Source organism: Sitophilus oryzae, unplaced genomic scaffold (genome assembly GCF_002938485.1).
Source record: "Sitophilus oryzae breed Bouriz unplaced genomic scaffold, Soryzae_2.0 scaffold_908_pilon_pilon, whole genome shotgun sequence".
Lineage (NCBI taxonomy): Eukaryota > Metazoa > Arthropoda > Insecta > Coleoptera > Curculionidae > Sitophilus > Sitophilus oryzae.
The window spans coordinates 522,581-546,317 of record NW_022147537.1 but is presented as its reverse complement, the minus strand read 5'-3'; the positions used below and the strand labels follow the sequence as shown (position 1 = coordinate 546,317).

The 23,737-nt window shown below is 32.9% G+C and overlaps 1 protein-coding gene across 2 annotated transcripts in view; it reads left to right on the top strand.

Annotated features, from left to right (window-relative positions):
• Positions 1–3,746: 3,746 nt before the first annotated feature.
• The window catches only part of LOC115890711, a 108,546-nt gene continuing 88,555 nt past the window's right edge, over positions 3,747–23,737 (top strand). For both annotated transcript variants that reach the window (XM_030911015.1, XM_030911014.1), the window contains exon 1: positions 3,747–3,952. The gene's annotated coding sequence lies outside the window, so the exon portion shown is untranslated. The remainder of the gene's footprint in view (positions 3,953–23,737) is intronic.

Genomic DNA, 23,737 nt, shown 5'->3' with positions numbered 1-23,737 from the left:
TTTAAGAGTTATCAACAGAACAATTGATTTTTTATTTGGGACACCCTATATATTTTTAATTAAATAAGAAGGGTTTAAAAGTATCTTTCCAAAAATATTGCACACTTGATATTTTGTTATAATTCCCTTCGAAATACAGAATTTTTAAAAGTTCGCCACTTTTAACTAGTAGGCTTTGGAGCAATTTTTGCAGTCAATTTCAAGAACAATTGAGTAGCTAACGTAGATCATAGCCGTTGGCCGTCGAGGCCGCCACTTAGTGCCTATATATGGATCTAATCCTATGGATATATTTGCGGAAGAATAAAGGTTCTTATTTTTAAATTGCCGATATAATCTCTAAATTAGAAATACTTAGCAGTTATGAGAGGGTATCTTTCACCCCCACTGAGTTAATGAATTCCGCGAGAAATGTTCAAAAACGGCCCTGTCTGTCCATAACAGAAGACGGTCGATATGTCGAACACCTGTAGCAAAATCTCATGTCTTGGTTTGCTATTTATTTTTATTCTTATTAGATATAGTTTAAATGTGTTGATGTTTGTTAAATATATTTTAAATTGTTATAAAATTCTGCATCTCTCATAGCAAATATTATTTTCGTTTTAATTGATGCTCACAGCTAGAATTATTTTGCTTTTGGGCGAATTTTTATAAACTCTATATCTCGAAGAGGAATCAAGCAAAATATCAAGTATGCTATATTTTTGGAAAGGTAATTTTAAATTATTTTCAATACATTAAAAATATACAAGGTGTCCCATATAAAAATTCAAATTTTCTGTTGATAATTCATAACTTATTAATTTTAAAAAAGTTATACTCGAACCATTAAATTCTACATAAAAAGGTGCTATGGAAATGTTATCATAAAAATACAAACATTTAACATTTTCCATAGCAAAAAAGTTACAACGATTTGTTAAAAATTCGTATTTCTGAAAAACACCAAACCAAACCGAAACTTCTGCCGAAACGGTAACAAATATCGATATGCGGTTTTCATCATCATGTTTTTGACAAAAATTGAGCTCCAGACACCGATATTAAGTTTCGTCTATCTCCTATAAATATAAATCCTATAAAAATAAAGTCCTCCTACTCTGGGTGCCTGCTCACCAAGGGATAGAAGACAATGAAAACGCAAATAATCTAGCTAGGAAAGGAGCCAACACTCCACTAACTGGACCAGAACCGTTCTGTTTTCCAAGCGGAAACCAACTGAAAGCGGAACTGAAGAATCTGGAAAATTAAAAAATTTCGTTATAACCGAAATAGCCCCAATTATGGCCCCACTAGCAAAACCGATGATTAAAACTATGCTAGCTGCCGTAGTTGAACTCATCTAAATAGTTTTTTTTTAGCTGGAATAATAAATTATAATACACGTTAAGGTACATTCAGGCTGAGAGCGTCGAGCGTCGCGTCCGCCCCATTGAACTCGAACCCCGACGCTCAGCGGACGCTAGCGCAACACCAAACGCGACGCTGTCTGCCTGAACGGTCTAATTTAAGTTAAGCGAATTGATTCCATTTTGACACGCGGACGTGACGCTCGACGCTCTCAGCCTGAATGTACCTTTAGACCTCCTGAAGATATCAAAATATTTACATTTTTATTTTTAGAATTTCCACAAATTATACTTCATAACAATTTTAGAATAATTATATAATTTTTTTTTTCGTATACTCGCTATTTTAACCCGTGTATTTGTATATACTAGTAGATTTTTAATTATAACATTATGCAAGAAACATGCACTCTTAAAATGGTAAATTTTGCAGTAAACACATTTTGATGAAAATATGTTTGTTCCCTAAAAAAATTGTGTCTTATAATATAATTTTTTACCTTTTTCACGTTCTGCATTTTTTCATTTAATGACACTCAAATGTTTCGTCTAGTAGTTTTCAAAAAGTTCTCGCAATTTAGAGATTCGGTGAAAGCTTCAGAGAACAATACCCAGTCGTATTCCTCAAGTTTTCTTTTTCTTGAAAAATAAAAACCACAACGACACTTGGCTTTTATTATTTAGTTTTAATGGTGTAATAATTTATTTATTTTAATATTATAATAGTGGCATTTATTAAAAAAAGTGGTCCATCCCATAATTTTTTTTAGTTTTTTGGATTTTTTTTATATTTTATGATGTGCCATTAAAAATACAATAAAATTATATAAGGATTCTTGCCACTTAACTGCTGATCCTCTGTTTAATTTTATTCTACGCTGTGTTTGTCATAATGCGGATCAACCTGCTCTCACTACCGGTTTCGGAGCCCTACTCCATCATCAAGTGAGCTTGGGCAGATCCACAAAATGACAACCACAGCGCAGAGATAGTTAATTCCGACTTGTCGGAAAGTATCGGTTAGATATTAAGTCCTGAACGGGAGATAGCGGCCTGCGTGCAATGGTAGTACTTTCGTACCACCGAGGCGCAACTATCGATAGTAAAAGGATGGTAAAAGGCTTTTTTTCAGGCAAGCCAAATTATAAAATAGAAAACAAATTTCTTGCAGTAGAGGTATATAATAAAATTATATAAGGATTCTTGCCACTTAACTGCTAATATAGAAATTTAATTCTACGCTGTGTTTGTCATAATGCGGATCAACCTGCTCTCACTACCAGGTGGACACCATTTTTTTATATTTTTTGGACAAATTTTTTTGTTTTTATTTTTTATGATGTAGCATTAAAAATACATACAACCCTAAATTTTCACCTTTCTACCATCAACCCCTAGTTTTTAATAGCGATATATTCAATTCAATAATTTTCAACCCGGGTAGATAACTGATCAATTTTCACTTGATCAGTTATCCAAAACCAAAAAAATCATCAGGAAAATAACACAGGGTTTTTTTCTGACACCAGCAAGCAATAATGACGCAACGAATCGTTTGATTAGTAATTCAATAATTTTCAACCCGGGTAGATAACTGATCAATTTTCACTTGATCAGTTATCCAAAACCAAAAAAATCATCAGGAAAATAACACAGGGTTTTTTTCTGACACCAGCAAGCAATAATGACGCAACGAATCGTTTGATTAGTAATTCAATAATTTTCAACCCCGGACGATAACTGATCAATTTTCACTTGATCAGTTATCCAAAACCAAAAAAATCATCGGGAAAATAACACAGGGTTTTTTTCTGACACCAGCAATCAATAATGACGCAACGAATCGTTTGATTAGTAATTCAATAATTTTCAACCCCGGACGATAACTGATCAATTTTCACTTGATCAGTTATCCAAAACCAAAAAAATCATCAGGAAAATAACACAGGGTTTTTTCCTGACACCAGCAATAATCGTTTGATTAGTAATTCAAAAATTTTCAACCCCGGACGATAACTGATCAATTTTCACTTGATCAGTTATCCAAAACCAAAAAAATCATCCGGAAAATACCACAGAGTTTTTTTTAACTGACACCAGCAATAAATAATGACGCAACGAATCGTTTGGCGCATTGGAGTGTCCTTCCTAGATTCCTGCCATCTATCCCCATTAACCCACCCGGCCTCAGGTGCTAAAAAAGGCGATAAAAATGGTAATATGCCAGAATGCATCGGCCTCAAGCATTATTGGCGGACCTTGACCCAATGGCAGGGTCAGACCGGGACGGCCGAGGCGCCGGCGCCGGCGATGGTCGCCGGGACGCTCGGCGTCGTCAACTTTGGCCGCGACCGATGCCAGTTTAACTGTTGCTCCTGCTGGAAGATCCGGGATAACGCCGAAGCAGGATAAGCGCGGTGTGGAGCGATATAGCGATCGTTGACGCGAAAAAAGTTTTTGACTTTGAAAAAAAAAACTTGAAAAAAAGTGATATTCAGATTTTTTTGTAGAATTAACAGTTTTTGTTAAATAGTTAAATGACTTAAATATAGTTTTTAGTGCTTAATTTTTGGATGTTGCTTGAAAATGCTTAAATAATGGTATGTCTAAACTACATAAAATATAGTGTGTCCAACAACAAAATCCTTCAGAGTGATAGATGAGGTTGTCGTTTTAATTTCAAAGTAGTTTATTTTATTTTAAAAAGAAATAAATTGGTTTGGTTTGGTTTGGAAGGAAATTAATGTATTTAAAGGTTTTAGTCACAAATGATTACTTCAAAATACTATGAAAAAAACTGTATAAAATCTAATCAAGTTATTTTATGAAAAAAATTGTGTGAGCACTCACTATGTGCGCATATTTTATAACAGCTATTAAATTATGGATTTGAAGGATATATATTTTTTTTATGAATGCTTTCTATAAACTTTAAAAAAATTAGAGTTAATATAAAACTGTATACTTGTATACCTACTATTCTAGCTTTATAATTTTATAATGGTTCTATTCTAAATTCTATAATTTTATAATGGTATGAATGCTGTCTATAAACTTCAAAAAAATTAGAGTTAATATAAAACTGTATACTTGTATACCTACTATTCTAGCTTTATAATTTTACTAGCATGTACCCGCGACTTCGTTCGCGTCGAATTAATCATTTGTAATGGTGATATGATAAAGCAAAGCAAGAATTTCCATTAACATACAAACTGGAGCAGAATCGTGGTTAATCAATTGCCCAACTTTTTGGAACACCCTGTATGATTTTTTAAAAAATTTTAAAATATGTAAAAAACAAAATAAATTATACGTGTCCAAGCGTTTTCCCGAAAGACTAACTGTTTTTTAAATAACAAATATTGTAATATTTGAAGGGCGTTTTCACCCTCTTGGAATTTGAGATTCGAGAAACCCTTCCTTATCGAACCTCTACACTCCACTGTCAATCCGTTTGCCAAAATCAGCATTAAACGTCAAGCAGCTTAAGCAGAATCGTGATTACTCAAGGGTCATATTTTATGAAACACCCTGTATAAATTTTTAAAAAATCTTAAAATATGTAAAACAACAAAATAAAATATACGTGTTTAAGAATTTTTCCGAAAAACTCACCGGATTTTAAATAAAAAATATTCTAATATTTGAGGGGTGGCTTCACCCCCTTAGAATTCGAGTTTCGAAAAATACCTTCTTATCGAATCTCTACACCCTAAAGTCAATCCGTTTTCCAAAAATTAGCTTTTTGCGTCAAGCGCTTTAAGCAGGATCGTGATTAATCATTGACCAGATTTTTCGAAACACTGTATACATTTTTAAAGTCTTAAAATATGTAAAAAACAAAATAAAATATACGTGTTCAAGCATTTTTTCGGAAACTTGATCGTTTTTTAAATATGGTAATACTTGAGAGGTGGTTTCACCCTCTTGGAACTGGGATTTCGAAAAATCCCTTCTTATCGAACCACTACACCCTAGAATCAACCTGTATGCCAAAATTGAACTTCTTACGTTGAGTGGTTTGAGCAGGACACCCTAAAGTCAATCCGTTTTCCAAAAATCAGCTTTTTATGTCAAGCGCTTTAAGCAGAATCGTGATTAATCAATGATCAGATTTTTCGAAACACCCTGTATACATTTTTAAAAAATCTTAAAATATGTAAAAAAGAAAATAAAATATACGTGTTTAAGCGTTTTTTCGGAAACTTAACCGTTTTTTAAATAAAAAATATTGTAATATTCCACCCCTCTTTTTACCCCCTTAGGGGATGAATTTTAAAAAATCCTTTCTTATCTCACGTAAACATCATAAAAGGAATCCCTGTGCAAAATTTCAGCTTTCTAGGGTCAAGCGTTTGGTCTGGGCGTTGATGAGTCAGTGATCAGTCAGGACTTAGAGATTTATATATATATATAATATAATATAATAATATTTATATATATATATATATATATATATATATATATATATATATATATATATATATATATATATATATATATATATATATATATATATATATATATATATATATATATATATAGATAATGTTTTTCTAATAAACTGTGACCATTAAACCAAAATACTATTACATCTGTATCTCTGGCCACTACTAACTGCTACTACTAACCAACAATTTGTTTTGTGTAGTCTGTGGTCTGTTTTTGTATAAATGTTTTGTTCATTATTCATATTGGGGATTTTTTTTTAAATTAATGTTAATCGTTAGGCAATCAGTATTTCTTTTGCATAATCAAAATTGTCACTCTAAATTTTACATAACCAAATTCTCACTCTAAATCGCTGTTTTCTTTCGACAGACTTCACATTCTCAGAATGTTGTTAACAAAATAAAATTTTAATCAATCACAATTGTTTATCTCCATCATTTATCGGATGAATAATACAAAAAGTACAGCTCAATTACAAACAATTCATTATTTATAGTGATTCATAGTAATTTTATTAAATTATATGAATACCGTCATTAATTATTGGTTTGAAATAAATATTTATTTATTCGCGTCAAAAGCGTTGCATATAAAAAAAAATTTTATATATATGCACAAAAATACCAACAAAAAAAAATATACAAAGTGTATAAAAACAAACAAAAGAAAATTGCAAAAGTAAAATTGAAGACAGTTACAAACATAAAAATTGTAAAAATAAACAAGAAAAAAAAATGAACATTGTACAAACACTAAATATTATCAGACCAAAAATTAGCAACATCGACGGCATTTCCTGTGGCCTGCAACAGGTCGTCAAACGTACAAGAAACTGGACACTGAGAGCAGTTATATAGATGTCTGGTGGTTTGTTCTGTACCACATTCGCATAATGTTGATGGATCTGTAAGAAAATTCCATTTAACCATATTATCCTTTGTTCTACCAATCCCACTTCTTAATCTGTTGAGAGACTTCCATGTTTTCCACTGCAGGTCTGCACCTGGCGGAAGGGATTCAGAAGGTGGGATCCATGATGCGATATCTGCATTTCTCAGTGTCCACAAGTTTTGTCGCGCCATCGATGGAGGTGCACCGTCATCGATAGTGGTTTTTAGGAAGCTCTTTCTAGATTTCAGTGGTTTTTCTATTTAGGGCAGGTTGATGTCCATGCAACGGATGAGCAGCGTTTACTTCCATCTTATGTCTCTCGATGTTCGCGGCAGCTTCCCTTCTTATATCTGGCGGGGCTATCCCTGCCAAACTGTAGAGTTTGAAAGCAGTAGTTTGTAGCCCTCAGACATCCCGATGTTATTCGACAGGTCTCGTTCAAGGCAATATCCACATGACTGGCATGGGCAGATCTGTACCAAACAGGGCAGGCATATTCTGCAGCAGAATAGCATAATGCAAGCGCCGATGTTCTTAATACTGCCGGTTGAGCACCCCATCCGTTACTTGCGAGCTTCCTAATAACATTATTGCGGGCAGATACTTTCTGTTTAGTATTTAAACAGTGTTTCCTAAATGTGAGCGAACGATCTAGAGTAACCCCCAGATATTTTGGATTACGGCAGTGTTCCAGCTCCAAACCATTCCATACAACTTTTATTTTTCTATTGGCATCTTTGTTACGTAAATGAAAGACACATACTTGGGTTTTAGCCGGATTCAGGTTTAGATGGTTATCTTGATAATATGCTGTGAGAGTGTGAAGTTCATTATGTGTTAGACACGTTTCTGCTGTTTCGAAATCTTTGGCTTGAGATATTAGCGCCAGATCGTCAGCATAAATAAAACTTTTTGTGTTTGGGAGGTGTGGCTGGTCGTTGCTATAGATGTTGAATAAGATTGGTGTCAGAACGCTACCTTGGGGTAGGCTCCTTTTTTGTATCCTCCACCTACTCTTCTTGCCATTTAGTTCTACATAGATTCTACGGCTCTGGAGAAGAACTCTTACGAGGCTAGTAAATATGTAGTCTTTCGTCAGTTGATATAATTTATGTAGCACGATATTATGCTGCACAGTATCGTAAGCCGCGGAGAGATCTACGAAAACAGCACCCGTAACTAAACCCCGCTCAAAACCATCTTCGATATTCTGTGTAAGATTAAGGATTTGTGCTGTGCAATTTTTATTTGGTCTAAATCCAGCTTGTAGCAAATCAATATAAAAATATGACAGTGTCCTCCAATGAAGATGCGAGTCATAATAGTTCTCAAAACATTATATATGTTTAATCACAACATTATTTATTTAAACCAAAAACTCGTTATATAAAACTAAAGTGACAAAACGAATGACAATGTCAGGAAATAAATAAACGGCAATTTGATTTTTTTTACAGAAAAGCTACCCCCTGAATCCCCAGCTCGAAATTTAAATTCCAGTTAATCAGCCATGTACGGAATATATCCATGGTTGGGCAACAATAAATTTAAAAATCGCGACCACGATTACGTATCTAAAACTTTAATTGATATCGAATATAATATATATAAATGTAATATTCTCAAATGTGACGTCACGAAAGTTAGGACCCCTTGTCGCACAGTATCACATTTCGTAGACCCCCTCCCTCCCCCGTAACCTTTGACGTAATTTACGTATGGCACTCGAACCCATTACACCTTTGCTCATATTTCAAATACACTCCGCTAAATTTATTTTGATGGATCGAGTTTCTGGCTAAATCGTTTCCATATTTTGTTCGGATTACATTTGGCACCGAGGTTAGCCACGCAAGCCACTTTAGCGTTGTACGTTTCGAAGCATGCACCGTTAGCGTTCCTCAAGGTTTAATACCGCAAATTTCGATAATATTTACACAAGGAGACGCTCTATATTCATAACAATGTCGGAAGAAACATAGGGTAAATCGTTGATTCGGTTGTGTTTGGATTAATTTTGAAGGAAATTTGAATGTTTGCATTATCTTCAATTATGCAACGCTAAATATTTGCGTAAACTGGTTTACATTACTAAGCCGCGATTCATAAAGAAGAAATCTGAAGCATCGTCATAATATTTAAATCAGGATTACGTATAATAAAGTATATTTAATGAGTTTTTCAGTATTTTTTCCCTCAGAGGATTGTGTTCTAATCTTTATATATAAATTTTCATAAATACTACAAAATTTATTACCTTATAACTTTTTGCTAAAGACTTTGTAGTTGATACAGTTTAACAGTATATAAAAGAACTATTTAAATAAGATGTTTGAAAATATATAGCTGTTTTTGCGACATCAATTTAATTTGTGATTAACTGTACTGAAATAAAAACAAATTAAGAGAAATGGGGTGATCTATCAACTATAACATGAAACGACATCATCCTATTTCCAAGTCTTCTATTAATTTCACTTAGTAAACAACCATAATTATTCAATATTCTTGATAATTCTAGGAACTCTCAGATATCGTCAAAACATGAAAACAAAAATTCACTTCCTATAGTTCTTACGTCCCTTTAACTGAAATATAAGAAACAGGGGAGTAGTGATGGGCAAAACTGTTATTTTTAGATAACAGTTGAAACTGTTATAGTTATTTATAAAAAACAGCTTAAAATAACAGCTTAAAAATAACAGGTTCCTTTATTTTATTGCTAAATATCTGAAAGAGTATGAAGCGGTCGCCGCCAGGCGTATTAACGCAGTTGCAAGTTGCTACAATGACATGCTCGGTGGTAGTATTTCCAGGGTGTCTAAAAATTTCTAAATATCGATTGTTATCTAAAATCTAAATACCTCTCTAAAAACGGTCGTTGTTTACAAATAAGCGCTGTTTACAAATTGCGATATAAAAAAGCCAAAATTCCGCGACTCGTCTATACGTATACATTCCGATCTACCTACGCCTTGCCCCTCGATCGGCGTAGATCCTGAATTGCGTAGCAGTGTACAGGGTGCATCTCACTCGACGGGCAAGAAGCCCTTAGTTATAATTTTACCATTTGTGGTCAAAAAATAGCAATATAAGAAAATGTGTAGTATATTCTTCATAAGTAAACCAACTATACACTAGAGTTCGAATTAATTTTACACTTAAACTAGCGTGTACCCGCGACTTCGTTCGCGTCGAATTAATAATTTGTAATGGTGATGATAAAGCAAAGCAAGAATTTCTATTGACATACAAACTGGATAAAATTTTCTCACATTTGCCAAAAATAAGCTTTAAACGTCGAGCAGTTTAAGCAGAATCGTGGTTAATCAATTACTCAACTTTTTGGAACACCCTGTATTATTTTTTAAAAAATTTCAAAATATGTAAAAAAACAAAATAAATTATGCGTGTCCAAGCGTTTTCCCGAAAGACTAACCGTTTTTTAAATAACAAATATTGTAATATTTGAGGGGCGTTTTCACCCTCTTGGAATTTAAGATTCGAGAAACCCCTCCTTATCGAACCTCAACCCCACAGTCAATCCGTTTGCCAAAAATCAGCTTTAAACGTCAAGCAGTTTAAGCAGAATCGTGATTACTCAATGGTCACATTTTATGAAACACCCTGTATATATTTTTAAAAAATCTTAAAATATGTAAAACAACGAAATAAAATATACGTGTTTAAGAGTTTTTCCGGAAAACTCACCGGTTTTTAAATAAAAAATATTCTAATATTTGAGGGTGGTTTCACCCCCTTTGAATTCGAGTTTCGAAAAATCCCTTCTTATCGAACCTCTACACCCTAAAGTCAATCCGTTTTCCAAAAATCAGCTTTTTACGTCAAGGGCTTTAAGCAGGATCGTGATTAATCAATGACCAGATTTTTCAAAACACCCTGTATACATTTTTAAAAAATCTTAAAATATTATTCTGAAAATTTTTCAGAATAAATAAATACCTAAATATTGAAACTTAATAACGTACTGAAACATACAGCGCCATAATATCTCGACCTCCGCCCGTTATGCTCGTAACAGGTTGAAAAACAATATATCTAAAACAACTGATGCGTTATTCTCCAACCTGTTTCGAACTTCCATCGACAATCGACCGATGCAGCAGCCTTCCTTTCCCACTCCTGTTATCTCGACCGCCAGGCGTTATGCCCGCAACTGTTTCAAAAAACCTGCTTCTTTTATATCCTATTATTTTTAAGCTGTTATAAGCGCAATACGACCGTCGACGGGATCGACCGAAGCAGCTACGTTCGCCGTAGCGCATTCCCCACTCCGTTGTCCGTTGTCTCGCCGCCTGTATCGATGGTTGACGAAATAACAGGTTTTCCATCCATACTAGTTGTTTTTTGGAATTGCTTCGAGCAGCATAGACTTTCGGGGCGGTGCAGAGCGCCGACTTCGTTTTTCGTTTCACGAGCGGCCGATCTCTACGTGTCGTTATTTTATATCTCTTATTTTTTAGAAGTAGTAACGGTTGCGTTATGTTATTTCTAAATAATTGTTATAAAATAACAGATAGTTAAATAACAACCCATCACTACAGGGGAGTTAATATTCTGACTGAGAAAGTTTATAAAATACCTTTAAGTAAAATCTCTTCGGATCTGCGGTAAAATATCTTTATTCTTATTAAATAATTTCAATAATCTATATTTTTATTTATGATTTATGACAACCACCTAATAACCTAACTTTAACGTCAACTTGACAATCCTGAAAAATGTTATTGTTAACCAAAGAGTAAATCAATTTCTGAATTCGCTAACGCCAACTTATTTTTCATTAAAATTACCAATTTTCGTAACTAGGTTGGCCATATTGAGGAACTTTTAAAAGAATTGTACTATATATTAATTAAAGTTATATACCCATATAAATATTTAGTTAAACTTTTCTATAGGTACTCAAGAAACATTAATAACAATAATAACATTTGGAACTCGAACCATATTCTATCACATACCGCGTAAATCTGTCATCATCGATTTTTGCGGAACACAGTTCGTGATCGCGATAAAATGTGAATTGTTTTGTCTCCCTTTATTTAGATCTCTTTCATTATTACGCTTAGTGTTCCCGAAAAGTATTTTTGTAATTTAAAACTGGTTCGAATGAAGCAAAAGCCTAACGTTTAAAAAAAAGCAATTTGACATTGACAAAATTATAGGATGACAACTTTGCTTGTTTTTTGCATTTTTACCTGTTCAGTTTTAACTTAAAAATAGATGCAATTTTTCTTAAATTACTTAAAATCGGCTTGTCCAAAATTATTCAAATTTGGCATGTGTATTCAGCATACGCAGACTTTTTAAAAAACTGTTTGCAACTTTGCTGTAAAATTAACAGGGAAGCTATATCTTGCATGGAATTTCCTGTTTCCAACAACACAGTATTATATTATAACCCGGTATAGCATTATATTATACACCTTTTAATTAATTTTATTAGTTGAATTTAAAAACATCGATGGGTTAGAAAATTAGGCAGTTTTTAGTTTAAGGCGGGTTCTCACTTGTCAGTTTCGCTGACGCAGTCTGACTGATTCATTATCAATGAAAAATAAAAATCAACGATTGTATTCACACGTTTCATGTTTTGCTACATTCAGTATTCAGTTGGTCCAAACATTTTAACGTGGTGATTTCGCAGACATGAAAATGGTTAAAACAAAATTGAAACCAGGTGTTCGCGAAGTTTGTTTACAATTAGCAAATGAATTACAGAATATTCTGGTGAATCAGAAAAGAAGAAAACGTTTTTTTTAAAGCAGATACGTCTACAAGAAACCGTTGATGTTCTATTTTAACAGAACGTCAACGGTTTCTTGTAGACGTATCTGCTTTAAAAAAAAGCGTGTTCTCATAATAGTTTGAATTTAAATATTTTAAATAGTTTTTTTTCTTTATTCTTTGATTTTTTTTTGCTTCCGACGATAGACTTTCCGAAACGTTAAGCATTTTTTTCTTTGTTAAGCCAATTTGTATAACTGTAAACATAACTTCTGACAAGCAGTGTCCGTTTAGGTTTAACGCAGAAGTGTTTACAAAAAATAACTATTTTATTTTGTAGATTTTCTTGCAGTGCAGTGGCGAAATACCCATAAAGGATTTTTTGGAGATATATATTAAAATAATTAATTAACTTTAACTTGTAAACTGAACAAATCACGAAAATGTAGTTCTCACGCTTCAGTTTCTATTCATTATTCGATAATGATCAGTCAAAAATGAAAAAAGTAGAACTGGTTTTCACTTTAACTGAAAGTACGAATTTACTGATCATTTAACATGAAAATGTGTTCTGACGTTCATTATTTGTTCAGTATCACTGAATCAGTCAGACTGCGTCAGCGAAACTGACAAGTGAGAACCCGCCTTTAGGCAATTTATTGCATTTTCATGGCGCTGTTCATCGGTTGTACGATTTGCTTGTGACTGTTGTACAAATGTCGTTGTTTTACTTATAGTCCAAGAGCTAGCCACGTTTTTGGGAGAGAATTTTAAAAAAGCTGGTTCTTCAATATATATTTTCCTATCTTCAATATACTTAGCTATATTATAGCTTTCTTGTCCTTCAATATATTTAGCTATATTATAGCTATAGAAGTAAATAACTATATATAACTTTTGCTATACTCTCCTGAACAGAGTGCGAACCGTCTGGCTGCCGGTCGACGTTGCCTTCACTACTGCTCATCATATCGTATTCAATATCTGTTCGCTACTGCGCATCACAAATTTGTTCTGTAGTTCAGGAACTAAGGAGGCTAGGACAAACCCATGTATAGCATATTTAGTTTTATAACAAAGGAGCAAAGTAATGTGAATATCGCATCATTGTATCTCTAATCATAAACGAGAAATCCCATAAAACACATAAAAATGGGATACCCTGTACAGATGTGATGCGCAGTAGTGAACCACAGTAGTCTACCGGAGCGGCAGCCATATTACCCGCAGTTTGGTGAGTAGAATTTATTTCTGAAAATTCTCGTTTTCCCGACGGTGTTAGCCCTTGTACTATTATATCATAGATAAATGAAACAAGTTTAGATTGGAAAGTGCCCATAAGGACAATGTAAACACTATTTGGCGCTATTCTTGTAACGGTCACGACCCAAAAATTTTGAAAATTTCGGAGCGGTTCGGCTTTTTCCGGAATTATATCGCCAAATATTGTTTATTCAAATTCATTATTATTTTCGTTTAATTTTATAAATAAAATACAGTGTGTTGCATACAAGAAATTTTATTTTATATAAGGACGCATGTATGAAATACCTATGAAACATTGGAAACCGACGTTATGTCACGATCCACGATGGTTTTTGCAGTTCACAGTGCACAGCACAGCGTTCTAAATTTTTAATGCCACTTTTTCACAATTATCACCGGTTGGAGTAAATAAAACTTGAATTAAACTCACAAGATAGCAATAATTACTTTGAAAATGGACGCTATAAACACTTTCAAACAATTTCTTTAATGAGAGCGGTTTAGATTGTGAAAGATTATTATGATTTTTGAAGATTCTGACTTTGACAAGAGAAAATTATTTCTGTTTTTGTTTGCCGTTGTTCTTAGTGACCGCTATGACAGCGCCAGATCGCGTATAGCGGTCGTTTTTGGTACGGAACCCCCCCAAAAAATTCAGTTTAAGTCAGACGGACCGTTTTTCATCAGTAAACAAAGATTTTTCTTTATCATAAAAATTATTTCAGATACAATCCTGAAATCTTCTTTTGTCAGAAGTCTGGAGCAAATCGAGTTGTTATCTTTTACACTTTCCAAACTTGGTTTTGTCATTTCTGCGACATCTCCCGATAGGCAAAAGCAAATATGCCTGGAAGAATACGGCGTTAAGAGCATTCGCTTTATCTAGTTGAACAGAAGTTGGAAATTTGAATAAACAGTCCACTAAGCGAAATAAATTGAGGTTTTATTGGAACAAATAATGGAACTCTGAAACTTTCTTCGGAAGTTGTCTCTTAAGCTGTTCAAACAACTATTACTTCAAGGACTTCTTTTTTAGATATAATTTATTTTGCACGTGGCCATAATAGTAGGTACCTTGTTTATGTAAAAATTTGCAGAATATTTTCGTATTTTTTTATTAACTTGTTTAAAACGCTCTCATTTTACAAACTTTGTTTTAAAGTTTACAGAGTGTCCCAGGCTGAGTCGTGCATTAGAAATTTCTAGAGAACCACAATACCTAGATCTGAGATTTTTTGGACATAATTGTTTTACAACTATATATCTCGTATTTTCGCTCTTTAGTGATATCTAATAGTTGATATTACTAATAATATACCGTAAGATCGAAAAAAATAGCGCAAAGTTGGCTTGGAAATTACGATCGCTAATATACTGTTTTTTGAACAAAGTGTCAGAACATGACATTGGCAAGATCTATTACATCACTTGACGTATATTTGAATGATAGTAGATATTAAGTAACAATATTTTAGCAAACTAAGTACATATTTACAAAATACTAAGCTACTGAAAAATGTATCTAAATACAAGATACAAGATGAAATAAAAAAGTATTTCAAATATAAGATGAAAATACGTATGTTGTATATTACCTATATCTGTATTTCAAATACTTCAAATATCTTCATCAGTTCAGTTCTAGCCGTTGACCGGTTAACAACGTCGTGCGCGAGTTATTCTAAGTAAAGTAATATGCGTATTTTTGATACAGCATCGATAAACAAAAACTAAAACAATGCCGCCCGCCGCCGGCAATACGGGCGAGGATGATTCGAGTGAGGACAGTGAGGTGTGTAAAACATGCAATAAATCAATAAGTGATAATGAATTATCAATATTCTGCGAAGGCCAATGTAGATCATGGTATCATACAACGTGTCTGAACATAACTAAAAAGCAACTAAATCAAATGGAAGCTATAAAAAATTTAATTACATGGTTATGTCCAACCTGTAAAAATAATTTGGAAAGGATGTGGGATGACTATACAACAAGTAAGAAAATTTTAAATAAACTAAATGAAATAGAAGGGAAACTAGAAACTAAACCACAAAAAAATTTTGTCATACGCTGATGCCCTGACCAATAGCGCTATTAAAACTGAAGAAAATAAGAATATTTGTCATGAAAGAACATTGGTAATTAAACCAAAAAATCACAAACAAAAGAAGCTACAATTCAAGAATTAAAACAAAAATAAATCCCGCAGCTGCCAGCGCGCCTATCAAATATTATAACTATACAAAAAGTGGTTGTGTCATAATAAAAGCGACAGTGCAGAAAACCTTGAAAAATTAAAAACACATGTTCAAAGTAAGCTAGATACAAAGTATAACATTGAGATGAAAGACCAATTCAAACCGCAAATAAAAATAACTGGGCTACTTAAAGAATATAAAGAGGGTGAAGAATTACAACAAGACCTAAAATTATTGAACAGTAAAATTTTAAACGAAAACGATAAAATAAAAAATAACTTTTACAAGACAATCGAAAAAATCCAAAAAGTGGACAGTTTTTGCTGAAACAGCTGGACACACATACAACAAATTAGTCAACACAAGATTGGATCTGGGGTGGAGTAGCTGCCAAGTCCATGAAAACCTAAAAATAATTCGCTGCTTCAGATGTGGAGTGTTCGGGCATAGATCCGCTAATTGTCGTGAAGATCAAAAGTGTACATATTGTGCGGGTCCACATGACCGATTAAAGTGTGATAGGAAGGTTAAGAAATGTGTAAATTGTTTTTATGTGCACGGTAAATTCAATGCTGATCAACCGTTTGATCATGACAGCGAAGATGAAAGACACTGCCCTATTCTAGCCAAGAAGTGTCGGCTTGCGAGGGAGAAGATTAATTTTAATGCTAAACTAGAATAGTAATTTTAGAAATAAGGTATAAATTGTTATTTTTAATTTTGAATTATGAATTCAACTGAATCCGACATACTAGAGAAAATATCAGGCAGTGCAATTATCCCCGTAATAATTAATCCTAACAATCTTGATCAAAACAATAGCACAAGTAATAAACTTCTTAGTTTAATACATGTAAACATACGTAGTATAAGGCAAAATTTTGACAATCTTTTAACATTTCTGGAAGCCTATAAAATCAATTACTGCGATATAATTGTACTAAGCGAATGTTGGATGATTGATAACTCTAATCAGTTCTGTTTGCCGGGATATACTAGCTACTATGATTCTGGAAATTTTAATAAAAACGATGGAGTGTTCATATTTATTAGATCAAAGATTAATGAAACTATTAATAGTACAAAACTTCCCAAATCTCAAGTTACTATAACAAAAATTAAATTTACATTGAATAATACGCTTTTTTCAGTTATCTCATTGTATCGTCCGCCTTCATCTGATGTTAACCTTTTCTTAACCGATTTAAATGATTACTTTAGTTCTAATCTAGAAGATCAAATAGTAATTTTTGTAGGAGATATAAATATAAATATAGATAGTATTTCTGACATAGCAACGGAGTACAACGCTATACTGGGTCATTACGGTTTTCAGTCGTATATAAACGGCACAACCAGAGATGACTCATATACACAGAGCTGCCTAGATCACATATTTCTTAAAAATAAAATAAAACATCAGAATACAAGTTTTAAGTCATACATTTTTCAATCGCCAATAACGGATCATTTTCCGATAATGTTGAGTTTATTTCAAGATTTTCCGAACAAAGTTCAATGTAACAATAATGTAAGTAGCACAAGTAATAATTTCATAATTAATTACAATAAACTAGATAACCTACTTAACAGCGAAAATTGGAATTTGGTGCTGCAAGACAATAATCCTGAGTCGGCAGTTGCGACTTTTGTAAACACTTTGCAGCAATATATTGAACGTTCAAAAATTTTGGAATATTATAAATATGGTAGTAAGAAAATAAAACCGTGGATAACTCAGGGTATTATATCATCAATTAAGACAAGGGATCTTTTAAAAAAACAATTTATGAAAGATAAAAATCCTGATACAGAACAAAGATATAAAACTCATAGAAATTTGTTAAAAAAAATCATTAGTAAAACAAAAAACGATTTTTACAGAAATAAAATTAATGATAATAAACAAGACTTCAAGAAAATTTATCAAATAATTAAAGAGGCAACTAATGACTCAGTTCATGATGAAAATTGTAGTAACCACATTGTTTCAGAAAATGGCAATGTAATTAATGATAACAAAGACTTGGCAAACTATATCAATAATTATTTTATAAATGTTGGTCAAAAAATGGCTGATAAGTTTGGGAAAACCACAACTTTTCCTGTTCTAAAGTTTCATAATACAAATTCAATATATCTGACACCTGTAACTGAAAATGAAATTATTCAGTATATTGCCCAATTAAAAAATAATAGTTCTTCTGGATCCGACGGTATTTCAGTTAAACTAGTAAAGAGAATAAACCACTATATTTTAAAGCCATTAACACATATTATTAATACTATTTTCCAAAGCGGCAATGTTCCAATATATTTTAAAGTTTCCATAGTAATTCCTATATACAAGTCGGGAGATAAATGTAATGTTACTAACTATCGACCCATCAGTTTAATAAATAATTTTAGCAAAATTTTAGAAAAGGCACTAAAAACCCGATTGTTGGCTTTTCTTGAAAAAAATGACATTATATCAAATAATCAATACGGTTTTATAAAAGGAGCTAGTACTGCAGATGCAATATGGAAACTGATCTCCGAAGTGTCACATAGTCTTAACAATAATGAGAAGGCTATCGCAATTTTTCTGGATTTGGCAAAAGCATTTGATACGGTCTCCCACCACATTCTCCTGGGAATCCTATTTAAGTATGGTATAAGGGGCCTAACTTTGCAACTATTTAAATCATACCTACAAGACAGAAAACAAATGGTCAAAATAAATAATCAGTTCAGTGACCCCAATACAGTAAGAATAGGTATTCCTCAGGGAACAGTGTTGGGTCCTATCTTATTTATAATATATATGAATTCCCTTCTTAAGGAGGTAAGTATCGATGGGACTCTCTTGTCTTATGCCGATGACACGGTTTTGATTGTCAATGGTAATTCCTGGGAAGAGGCTAAAGAAATAGCAGAAAATAACTTCAGTAAGGTTTGCAATTGGCTGAACAATCTTCAACTTTCTATTAACGTCGAAAAAACAATGAATGAACAAATGAATTTATGAACAAATCTCTGATGATCCTAATATATAGATCATTTGTTGAGTCTATTCTGAGATATGGCATTCTCGTGTGGGGAAATGCATCCAAAACAGTTTTAAGGCCTTTGAACATCCTACAAAATTATATATTAAAAGTAATATTTAGAAAACCGAAGTTATTTCACACTGAGTGGCTATATTCGGAGACTGTCCCCAATCTTCGACATATATACATCTTAAATGTCGTTAGATTCATGCAATTAGGCACCAATTAAAAAGAAAACAATACATCATAATTATAGCACTAGAGCTAATACAAAAAAACACCTTATGCTCCCGGAAAACAGAACTGCGATGAGTCTAAACTCAGTAAATAATATGGGTCCAAAATTGTATAATTGTATTCCTGTGGAGATACGCAGAATAAGTAACATACACAAATTTAATCTACAATGTAGAGAATATGTTTATAAAAATTACAAAACAGTCTTTCAACACATTTTTGAGTAGAAACACAATGTATGCCTGTCATATTTTTAGTTATATTTTTCGATTTATAAACCTTATGTTATTTACCTTTCCTTTATTTACGCTATTTTTTATCCTAGTTATTAAGTTAATTATAGCTAGATTCATTTTTATTGGTTATTAAGTTTAATTAAGCAAATCTTTACTTAGATGTAAGACAATTAAATATATTAATTTTATAGTCTAAGAAAAAGCTAAACAATGAGACGCACACAGGTTTCACATAGAAACCTAGGTGTCTCAATATTTATTTAAAATTTAATATCTGTATAATGGTAGTAATAGTGAGTTAAAATATCAAAAATATTAAATAGTAATAAGTTATTTAAAACAAAAAAAAAAAAAAAACAGGTAAAATCAATACACCACATCTTTTAAATAAATATTACATTATATAAACACATTATTTACACTGACCTACAATTAAAAATATTGCAGTGATCGTCAAATTCCGATGGTGTAAATTTTCTAAGCAAATTACGTAAGGCTATTTTTGTAAATATTTATATTGATATCTATTATGAATTCACGTACTTGTATAAATTATATTACTGATTAGGTAACTAGGTTACTACTATTTATATTTTATTATAATTTGTAAAACTATGTACCACTCTAGAAATAAAGATTTTTGAATTGAATTTTGAATCTGAAATCAAAAAAAATATAGAGAACAAATAACATTAACTGTAAAATCGACTGGTGTCAATCATTTCAGATCATACAGTCAATCAGTCATTCATGCCCACAAGACTGACAACAATCTCCTACTTCACTTCATTTTCAGCGGTACGAACCTAGCTTCAATAGGTAAGAAACCTTCTCTGTCAAAGTTAATTTAAATGATCGATTTTCGTTTCAACCCAAATATTGACTCTTCGATTATACCTCGATTATTATTAACTGGATTAAATGTAAATGTTTAATAATCCCTAGCTAGAAGCAATTAATTCAAAGTGTACCTATCGATTTTAAGGGCTCATTTAACTTATTACCTTCGCTAGCTGAAATGAAAAAAATCTAACATTAATTAGTCATGAATCGATTTCGAAACTAGCCCTTAGAGAATACAGCAAAGAGTTCTTTGAAATTGAAATCGTTTAGAATAATTAGGTGAGGAATAATGTCAATTATACAATAAAAAGCTTCGTAAAAGAATCAAATAATGTATTTTTTGGTGCTAAATAATAGATTATTTGAATTAAAAAAAAATCACATTAATCATCATCATCATTCTCAGCTTATTCAACCATTTCCAATTATGGTGTAGCACTTGAGGGATTTGATTCTTAGGATGACATCTATTATCTGGGTCTTTTGTCGAATCCCACTCTATTCTTTTACACTCTCTCTTGCTTATTCCCAGCATATTTTGTATTTTGTTCGATTGAGCGTTGTGCGACCTGCAATTTCTGTATGATGTCCGTTTTAAGTGTCCAGGTTTCCTATGTATAGGTGATGACTGGTAGTACACATTGCGTCACCCTAGAATAAGATTGTTCTATAGACCATTTCAATGAAACTGAGAAAACAAGGTTTAAAGTTTAAGCTGGATATCCGTGAACACTATATACCAAAATAGTTCTATTAAACATATAAATTAAAGGTAATATAAAAACTTATCAAACACATGTATTTATTTTACTTTTAGAAGCTTTATTTAAAAGATATTAGTGATTTTAGATTTGGATATAGAACAAATGTGTCTATTAGCTGTGTATTGAGCCGATTTTAGGGATATAGAACAAAATAAGGGGATATAGAATAATATAACACTCATTTTAAGCTGATTTATTTGTATTTCAAAATATTATTTCAACACAAAATAACTGAAGTGGAGACACTAAGACATTAACTAAAAACAACATAAAAAAATAAAAACCTAAAATACAATTGTAGTAATTATTCGTCTGCATTGTTTATTAAAAACTATCATTTGTTCGGCCTATTTGTTTGGTATGTATAGTGTTAGAATAACTTATTCAGATTTTAAATCTGATTTTTAACTTTCATTGGATTATTTAAATGTTTTTTTATCTCTAGTATTGATAGTATTAGAGAACGATTGAGCAGTCAATTGAGTTGAAGCAGCTAGTTTCGCAAAATTCCAAAGTGTGAAACATTTGAATTTGCTAACAAATCAGACAATCAGTGCTTTCCAAACGAACGATTGAGCAGTCAATTGAGTTGAAGCACCTGGTTTCACGAAATTCCAAAGTGTGAAACATTCGAATTTGCTAACAAATCAGGCAATCAGTGCTTTCCAAACGAACGATTGAGCAGTCAATTGAGTTGAAGCACCTGGTTTCACGAAATTCCAAAGTGTCAAACATTCGAATTTGTTAACAAATCAGACAATCAGTGCTTTTCAAACGAACGATTGAGCAGTCATTGAGTTGAAGCAGCTGGTTTCACGAAATTCCAAAGTGTGAAAGATTCGAATTTGTTAACAAATCAGACAATCAGTGCTTTTCAAACGAACGATTGAGCAGTCATTGAGTTGAAGCAGCTGGTTTCACGAAATTCCAAAGTGTGAAACATTCCAATTTGCTAACAAATCAGGCAATCAGTGCTTTTCAAACGAACAATTGGGCAGTCAATTGAGTTGAAGCAGCTTCACAAAATTCCAAAGTGTGAAACATTCGAATTTGCTAACAAATCAGGCAATTAGTGCTTTCCAAACGAACGATTGAGCAGTCATTGAGTTGAAGCAGCTGGTTTCACGAAATTCCAAAGTGTGAAACATTCGAATTTGTTAACAAATCAGACAATCAGTGCTTTTCAAACGAACGATTGAGCAGTCATTGAGTTGAAGCAGCTGGTTTCACGAAATTCCAAAGTGTGAAACATTCCAATTTGCTAACAAATCAGGCAATCAGTGCTTTTCAAACGAACAATTGGGCAGTCAATTGAGTTGAAGCAGCTTCACAAAATTCCAAAGTGTGAAACATTCGAATTTGCTAACAAATCAGGCAATCAGTGCTTTCCAAACGAACGATTGAGCAGTCAATTGAGTTGAAGCACCTGGTTTCACGAAATTCCAAAGTGTGAAACATTCGAATTTGTTAACAAATCAGACAATCAGTGCTTTTCAAACGAACGATTGAGCAGTCATTGAGTTGAAGCAGCTGGTTTCACGAAATTCCAAAGTGTGAAACATTCCAATTTGCTAACAAATCAGGCAATCAGTGCTTTTCAAACGAACAATCGGGCAGTCAATTGAGTTGAAGCAGCTTCACAAAATTCCAAAGTGTGAAACATTCGAATTTGCTAACAAATCAGGCAATCAGTGCTTTCCAAACGAACGATTGAGCAGTCAATTGAGTTGAAGCACCTGGTTTCACGAAATTCCAAAGTGTGAAACATTCGAATTTGTTAACAAATCAGACAATCAGTGCTTTTCAAACGAACGATTGAGCAGTCATTGAGTTGAAGCAGCTGGTTTCACGAAATTCCAAAGTGTGAAACATTCCAATTTGCTAACAAATCAGGCAATCAGTGCTTTTCAAACGAACAATTGAGCAGGCAATTGAGTTGAAGCAGCTTCACAAAATTCCAAAGTGTGAAACATTCGAATTTGCTAACAAATCAGGCAATCAGTGATTTCCAAACGAACGATTGAGCAGTCAATTGAGTTGAAGCACCTGGTTTCACGAAATTCCAAAGTGTGAAACATTCGAATTTGCTAACAAATCAGGCAATCAGTGCTTTCCAAACGAACGATTGAGCAGTCAATTGAGTTGAAGCACCTGGTTTCACGAAATTCCAAAGTGTGAAACATTCGAATTTGTTAACAAATCAGACAATCAGTGCTTTTCAAACGAACGATTGAGCAGTCATTGAGTTGAAGCAGCTGGTTTCACGAAATTCCAAAGTGTGAAACATTCCAATTTGCTAACAAATCAGGCAATCAGTGCTTTTCAAACGAACAATTGGGCAGTCAATTGAGTTGAAGCAGCTTCACAAAAATTCCAAAGTGTGAAACATTCGAATTTGCTAACAAATCAGGCAATCAGTGCTTTCCAAACGAACGATTGAGCAGTCAATTGAGTTGAAGCACCTGGTTTCACGAAATTCCAAAGTGTGAAACATTCGAATTTGTTAACAAATCAGACAATCAGTGCTTTTCAAACGAACGATTGAGCAGTCATTGAGTTGAAGCAGCTGGTTTCACGAAATTCCAAAGTGTGAAACATTCCAATTTGTTAACAAATCAGACAATCAGTGCTTTCCAAACGAACGATTGAGCAGTCATTGAGTTGAAGCAGCTGGTTTCACGAAATTCCAAAGTGTGAAACATTCCAATT